Source organism: Limulus polyphemus, unplaced genomic scaffold (genome assembly GCF_000517525.1).
Source record: "Limulus polyphemus unplaced genomic scaffold, Limulus_polyphemus-2.1.2 Scaffold516, whole genome shotgun sequence".
Classification (NCBI taxonomy): Eukaryota; Metazoa; Arthropoda; class Merostomata; order Xiphosura; family Limulidae; genus Limulus; species Limulus polyphemus.
In genome coordinates, this window is record NW_013666126.1 from 408,403 (window position 1) to 416,383 (window position 7,981).

The following is a 7,981-nucleotide window of genomic DNA, read 5'->3' on the forward strand; positions in this document are numbered from 1 at the left end:
TCTCTAATGTAAAACTCTGACCTTAGGGAAAACGCGTGAATATTATTTAGCAAATGCAGTGTTTACATCTTGAACCTGCCCTTCCCTAAGCTAAAGTAAATAAATAATTAATTTAAGAAATACATCAAATAATGAAGAGCGAGAACACCATTTATAATTATAATGTCTCTTGTACTGGAGAAACAAAAAGCCCAACAGTTCAGAACTTAGGAGCATAATAAACAAGACTTTGTAACACCGAATTATGTACAGTAGCCCATCACGCCAGAGATGAAGACCACGTAATAAAATAAAATAATGCTAAAGTAATGAGATACGTGTAGCACTCGGAAAAAAAAGCTTTCTAAGTCCAACACACTTGACCACTCTAGCATAAAAGTGAACAAAACGTGAATACCCCTCTTCAAAACACACTAACGGATAGTTGGTTCAAATTAGTTCTAACAAAATGAAAGCCTGGACAAGAGAATAACGTAACACAGGATCGAATATTCCGGCTTCTTCACCACTGCATTAAGTTCATCTCATGACAGCAAATTAACATATAATAGTAAAATAACTAGTAATTGTAACAAAAAATAACTAATCAGTAATTATATTAGATGATTGTATAGGCTATTAACCAAGAAAACAATTGGTTTCTGATCACCAGAACCTGGCAGTAAATACTTAAAGACATTTTTCGACTCTGGGATTGTAAGAAACTTAGAATGACCAAATTGTAAGTAAAATGAAACAGATAACTCATCTCACCTTCATCCATAACTACGAACTCTACAATATAAAGTCTAAAGAACTTCAAGTTAAATTATCTACTAGAAAGCCAGTTTTGTCAGAGACTTATTCAAAAACTATAAATGTTGTCGTAAGAATGATTTATTTGTTTCAGTAAAATAACCTTTTAGAACATTTTACTGACAAAAGTGTAGTTTATAGATATAATAATGATACAGTGGGAATGCTTCGTGGTGTTATCACCCTGCCTTAGATCGATACTTCAGAGAAAACGCGGGTTTTGTCCATTCTGCGAACAACGTGGAGGGTCAAGTTGCCTTAAACTTGCACAGACGTTGAAATCACCGTTCATATTGCAAAACTTTCCTGCGATTTAAAGGTTTATGTAAAATTATTGAATATATATATATATGTATACCCAGTTCTCCAGATCCCTTTGATCAGATGGATAGTTGGTAGTTTTATTATGTAGTTCTAACATTTTAAAGTGGCTAAACACTAGTTCATTTTCCACTTATTTAACCATTATTGGAACTCGCTGGTTTACTTTAAGTTCGATAAAATACGATTCTCAATTGGAAAGCTAATAGTGTAAGGGATCAGTCTCAAGTAATGCACAATTTAGCATTTAGTGTGTGTGTATGTGTGTTTGTATTGATAATTATTATTAAATAAAGAAATGATTATTCGCCTTAAACGTACGTTTTTCGAATATCTTAACTATATCATGCTTATTTCAAGTATGAAAAATTATTGATGAATAATTCGATATGTGATCTGAAGTGTTAATTATTTATCATTCAGATTACATGAGAACATAAGATGGCCGATTTGTATAACAATGAAATAAGGGATGATTAACATTATTTTTAACTAATTTTATTTTCTCCTAGTAATATATTAGAAATTCTGATAATTTTTCAATTATTTGTCCAGTTATAACAATGTTTATATACGTTAAATGCTCTAGCTATGAAATGTGACTTCCTCACCATAACCTGTACAAATAGACTAGACAGACCACGTTGATGCTTTCTAGAACAAGCCATCATTATGGCTATAAAATAATTAGTATAATTTCTAAAGACACGTCTTTTGTGGTAATTATAGACTAAAGTAAAGAGTGGGTTATCCAACAACAGTGGTATTCTTGATAATTGTTCCAAAACAGGTAATGGAAGGATAACAATAGATTCTATACTAATTCACGTTGTGTGTGAATGTATTTGTTTGTTTATTTCCCCGCAAATTCTTTCCACGGTTATAAATCTAGCAGAATCAAACTTGGTAGGCGAACTCGGAGTGTTTTTATTTATATTGTGTAGCCCCATAATAATGGGAGCTAAAACGCTCCTGAAAGGTCACCTAGATATGATGGAGGTCTAGGAGAATGTTTTCAGGGTCGCTGAACCCGAATCTGGCATATGATTTTGTGTTCCTGGAACCCTCAGGATCCCGGAGGCGACATGTTTGAAACTGTATTCACACACCCTCTCACAAGTTAGGGAGACCAAACGTGACCATGTCCTCGGAAACCATGTGTGGTGTCCTAAAGGAGTTTGTTTTTGGGCATGGACCCCCCGTCCCTTGGTGTAGTTATACAAATAAATGAGGATAATTGGGGTGCTTGATCGATATATTTGAATCATAGGGGGAATTTGAACAACGTTACAGAGTAGAGGCATTTTATGTTAGTCTTATTAATGCTCGCTATGCTGTAGAAGTGTGATACTTATTCCAAAATAGATTTGAGTGCAGTTCTTCAAGCAACGTCGGAGCAACTATATAATGTAATAGGATACATTATAGACTGGTAATATTATAATTATACCTCATATTAAACATTATATACTAACAGGTGTGGACGTGTAACCAAAAGAAATTAAAGAGATTCAGTATGTTGGACACGCGCACAAACATATGTCAGTTTTAAAATTAATTCTTATTATTATTTGTCAAGAAAAATAGTTTTCAAGAGTTTATCTACATCAAGTCTAAGAAACACTTTCCATCAGAAACTATGCATATAGAAATATGTCTGTTAGTCAAATGAACGAGAAGTTTGGAGCAAACGCTTTAAACCTTTTCGCCCTGAATTCATCGCTAATTAGATATAGTGGATAATATGTCAACTAATTTTATTGCAACACATATTAAACGTATAGCATGGTTTGAATTAAACCTATTGCAATATGAAATCCCACCAAGATCTATAGTCATACCCGTACATTCGTTCTAGTGTTTTAATAAGTTCCTAATGTCATAAATTCTGTACCGATCAAAATAAATCTTCTCTTGAACACAATACACTGGTATAGTAATATTTCTATTGGATCCCTTGAGGTCTTCTATTCAAACTAATGATTCATACTTTGAAACAGTCGTTTGTATAGCTATGTTTAATTAATTTATTTATTTCCTACATTTATTTTCTGGATCAAATAAACCCCAGCACATTGCTCCCATAAGCTTCACATTTTGATGAGGCACTGTCTCGTATGTGAGAAATTTCAGCTTGGGGGTCTTGTCTTCAATCGTCATGAACGCACTTTTATTCCTCATTGTCTCACAATAACTGGGTGCTGAGAAAACAATTAAACAGTGAGCGATTTCAGAACCTTCTGGTTTAACCTGATGACTTCTAATAATGTACTCAAACGTATTGTGATCAAGGATCTTCTCAGTCACAACTGATCCAAACTTTATTCCTTGGTGACCTTAGTCACAATTGGTTCAGACTTCTTGGTAAACGACCTTTCTCTGGCCATGAGCCTGACCACAATAGTTCACACATAATACCTTCCTTTGTTAGCTGTCTGTTTCTTCCAACTTTCCGTATTTCACCTAATGTAACATCATCCTGATGAACTAATCCTCCTTGCATAATCAAAACTCTGTTATGACCACACAGAGCTAAAGGTAGTGTGTTGAAGACTTTTGGGAAGAGATCTGCTATTTAAGATTAATATTTTGCCTTCGACTTCATACATGTGATTCACAGTCTGACTTTTGAGATTTCCTCTGGACATGGATAAAGAATTATTGTGTTTTGGCACTTGTGTATAAAGTTAACATCATAAATAATATTCAAAGTTAAAATTGGTACACAATTAAAAACATTTTATTTAGGCCTATCTATGGCCTTCATAAAGTTGACAACTCTATATGTTTCGACGTTGCAACTTCATCCTGAGGAGTGAATTACAAGATAATGCTAAAGTATTTATAACTTGTTAGTAGGTCATTGACCTGTATGCTATTTCACTTAAATTCACGCTAAACCAATTAACAGGATATCAGTCCACTTTCTTGCAGAAATATTCGCCATACCTTCATCTCTATTTAGTACTATATGATCTTTTTTATGTTTTATTATTTCTAAGGATTCACGAATATTATTACCTATTATACTTTTAGGTTGAGCTAATATTACAGTTTTTTTTCCCATAATATTGTGTGTTGTGTTTCTTGTATTTTAGATTACGTTTTGTCTGACCAGTTTAAATACTTCCACATTCACATTCAATTTTATATATTCCAGTTTTTTCAGTTAACTGTATTTCGTTTTTTGTAGTACCTAAGATTTGATTCATCTTATTTATCGGTTTAAATATAGGGTAGAATATCTGTTGTTTTTTGAACACTTTAAATAAACTAGTAGTTAAATCTGGAACATGTGGTAAGATTAAGCCTTCCTTTCTAATTTTTTCATAACTAGGTTTTAAAGTACTAATTTGATCAATTATTATAGCATTAGAAATTCAAAATTTTCAGAAGGTCATAGTACTGCCCATGTTTGGTATGTTGATATCAAAAATTGGTTACGTCTAAAACGTTTCTCAAAAGCAAATGTTTTTTGCCATTCTTGAAGTTCTGCGTGTTTTTTTAATTAAACCTTCGTGTAATTTTCCATTTTTAAGTTGAGGTTTTCTATAATATTTCTCTATGGATATGTTTTTTGGGTTTATAGCAACTGCTAGAGACTTCCTACAGCCACCCAATACTATTGCCTTCTCACATGTCATCGTCTTAACAATCTTACTATTCTTTGGGAACTTCATTTTGGCATCTTTGTCATTTGGACATGCTTTTGTAGCTGTTTCAAAATCTTTTAACGCCAGCTTGAATATTCCTACAGACATATATGCACCAACAAGACGATAGTAACCCTTGATGTAGTCTTTATGAAGCTTAAGAGTTTTCGAAACATGATTTAGAGCAGAACCAAATTATTCGCTCTTCAAGTATGTTTCGATTTCCATAGTAGACGACGACACTTGGGTTGAGTTCTATACTCTTGGGTGTAAAAATCAATTACATTATAAAGCTTATGTTTTTTTAAAGTTCATTTGTTTTTTCCTTGAGCTTATTAGCCTTTTCTTTTGCGCCACTAGTGAGCTTATTGTATTTTTTTCATTGCGTTTTATTTAATGTTTTTTTTTCTTTATCTTTACCACTTTCACAAGAGTCGGCACTAAAACTCATGTCGCTAACCTCGTTATAGACAGCCATATTTCTGAAACATTATATAAGTATAGTATTTGTATAACTGTTTAAAGCAAATCTTAAAATTACACGACTGTTAAATATGAAATACCAACAAAATTATGTAGTTTTCATTTTTTGTTTGGTATGTTGTACTTATTTAAAAAACTGCTCTTTTCAACACACACATTTATAAGGACATAACCATACTTTTATTACAAGATAACCAGCTTTTAGGTATAATTATTGGTCTGCAAAGACCGTTTAAAAACTATATCATCTTTTACTGTTTTACATATATATATATATTATAGTTTACGTATGTATAAAATACAAATATTGTTTTACCTATTATTGTGTTATCGAAGAAAGAGTAAGCCAAAATCAATGTTTCGTATCATCCGAAACTCAAGATGATTGTAAAGAAAACACAATATTTAAAATGATTATATCTTAAAAACTACTTGTTATAGAGGAAGTAAACTTACCCAGAAGTATACTGAAAATAACATGTGATATTTATGAAAATTCTAACACTGTACAAGGTGTTTCAAAGAAAGGTGCTCTGTACGTTTTCCGTCATTTTCAATCAGTATGGAAACTCATCTCTAAATGAAGCTGCACACGTCAACTGTTCTGGATGGTGATCAATGATCCTCACACTCAAACATCTGTTGGTGCAATGCTTTGATTGCATAGTCGAACAACAACTGTGCGATCCTGTACAGTGTCATGCATTTCATTTAAATCGCCAACATCGCATTTTTGAAAGAGAGAGAGGAATAAAAGAAATAAAAGCAACACCAGCCTGTGAGTAATACGACTTAGGTATGCAGCATAATATGGTTTTAAAGTACCCTATATCATAAGTAATGCGACTTAGATATGTGGTATAATATGGTTTTAAAGTACCCTATATCATAAGTAATGCGACTTAGATATGTGGTATAATATGGTTTTAAAGTACCCTATATCATAAGTAATGCGACTTAGATATGTGGTATAATATGGTTTTAAAGTATCCTATACCAAATTTTCCTGAATAAAACACCATTCTCAGAATGTGAAAGTTCGTTCCTCGAGGAAAGTAGTTGTATGATATAATTGTTTTAAATGAGGATTTTTTACAACCGCCCTGTAGCTTTGAACAGAAACAAATTAATTAAAAATTAATGACCTTGCTTTATTTAATGTTTTCCAACATTAAGCGGGTACATCTAAATAATCAGAAAAAATTGATGTTATAACTAAGCATAAAGAGTTAATTGTATTTGAGAAGCAACGTCTTTTTCTATTGCTAAATTCAATTGTTAATCACATTAAATGTAATACTTTTAGCGCAAAAAACGACAATTTTCTTTGTGATTTGGTTTATAAAAATGTTGTGATTAGGGGACAGTTAAACTGATTTATTGATATTGTCATATTCATAGTGAATAATTTCCTAAAATTCACAACAACTCCTTAACATTGAAGTTGCATACTGGTAACATATTTCATCTATGATCTTTGTATGACGACAAGAAATAGTTTTTCGTTTGATCTGAATGAAACTGATTTACACGGGAAGGAATATATTCGGACTTCATACAACAGCGCCACTACAGATGTAACAAGAAAAACTCATTAAATACATATGAATCAACAGCAGACATACCGAACTAGTCATATATTTTGTCGACAGATAGTCTTATTTCAATAGACATTGCCATTAGCAATCATATCAAAAAAGGGTTAAGTGTACCATTTTAGCTTCTTATTAGAATACTCCCGTTGTTCGTTTATTTCAAGGTTTTGAGAAAGTGTGAAAAATTATTCCTCCTTCTTCATAGTTAGCTGACAAGCATCCACATCTTAATTTATGTTTTCTTTTAAACATAAATATACATTTTCTCCTTTGTCTTCTAACACGCTCTGCCCGTTTTAAAATAACATTTAATAAAGGTAGGATGATACATTTTTAACTAACTCTGGGCACATACACTGTGACATAATGTATATAGAACGTACACACTATATCCTAGTGTACGTAGAACATGTACACTATGGCCTAATGTATACAGAATGTACACATTACCATAGTGTATACAGAACGTACACATTATGTTCTAGTGCATATATATATAACGTACATACTATATCCTGGCGTATACAGAACATACACATTATACTTCAGCGCATACAGAACATACACACTATGTTTTAATGTAATACATTTTATAGGTTCTGTTTTTACATTTTAAGCTTTTTGCCCAAAGCTCTGTATATAGAATGCACATCACTTATGTATAACGAACACCGTATATAATAGGGTTACATGACATGAACTATTTTCTTAGGCACAATTTGACTTTAGATCCTGTGACGGTGCTTGGAAACCTAATAGAAAAAGAAAAGTACATACTTTTAAAAACATACAATATCAAGAAAAAGTCTCAAATCAACAATGTTACAGTAAATTAGAAAATATTTGTTTCTTTATTATTTTACCATATTACCATAGTGGGGATGCTTTGAACCATTCTCTGAGGAGGTTTTGTAAAAATAATAACTTTAGGTAAAAAGCCGAGATAAACAAAGTAAAACTAAATTTTTCGCTTAATCAGAAAACATCGTTCAATTTCACGGGGAATTGTAAATCTTATTGTGTCGTGCACAGTAATCGTTTTTATTGTGTATTGTGTCGTGCACAGTAATCGTTTTTATTGTGTATTGTGTCGTGCACAGTAATCGTTTTTATTGTGTATTGTGTCGTGCACAG

The 7,981-nt window shown here is 32.2% G+C and overlaps 1 protein-coding gene across 1 annotated transcript in view; it reads right to left on the reverse strand.

The window, feature by feature from the left end:
* Positions 1-5,409: 5,409 nt before the first annotated feature.
* LOC106458793 (hemicentin-1-like) overlaps positions 5,410-7,981 on the reverse strand; it is a 110,194-nt gene continuing 107,622 nt past the window's right edge. Inside the window, exon 15 of the mRNA XM_022385132.1 lies at positions 5,410-7,599. The gene's annotated coding sequence lies outside the window, so the exon portion shown is untranslated. The remainder of the gene's footprint in view (positions 7,600-7,981) is intronic.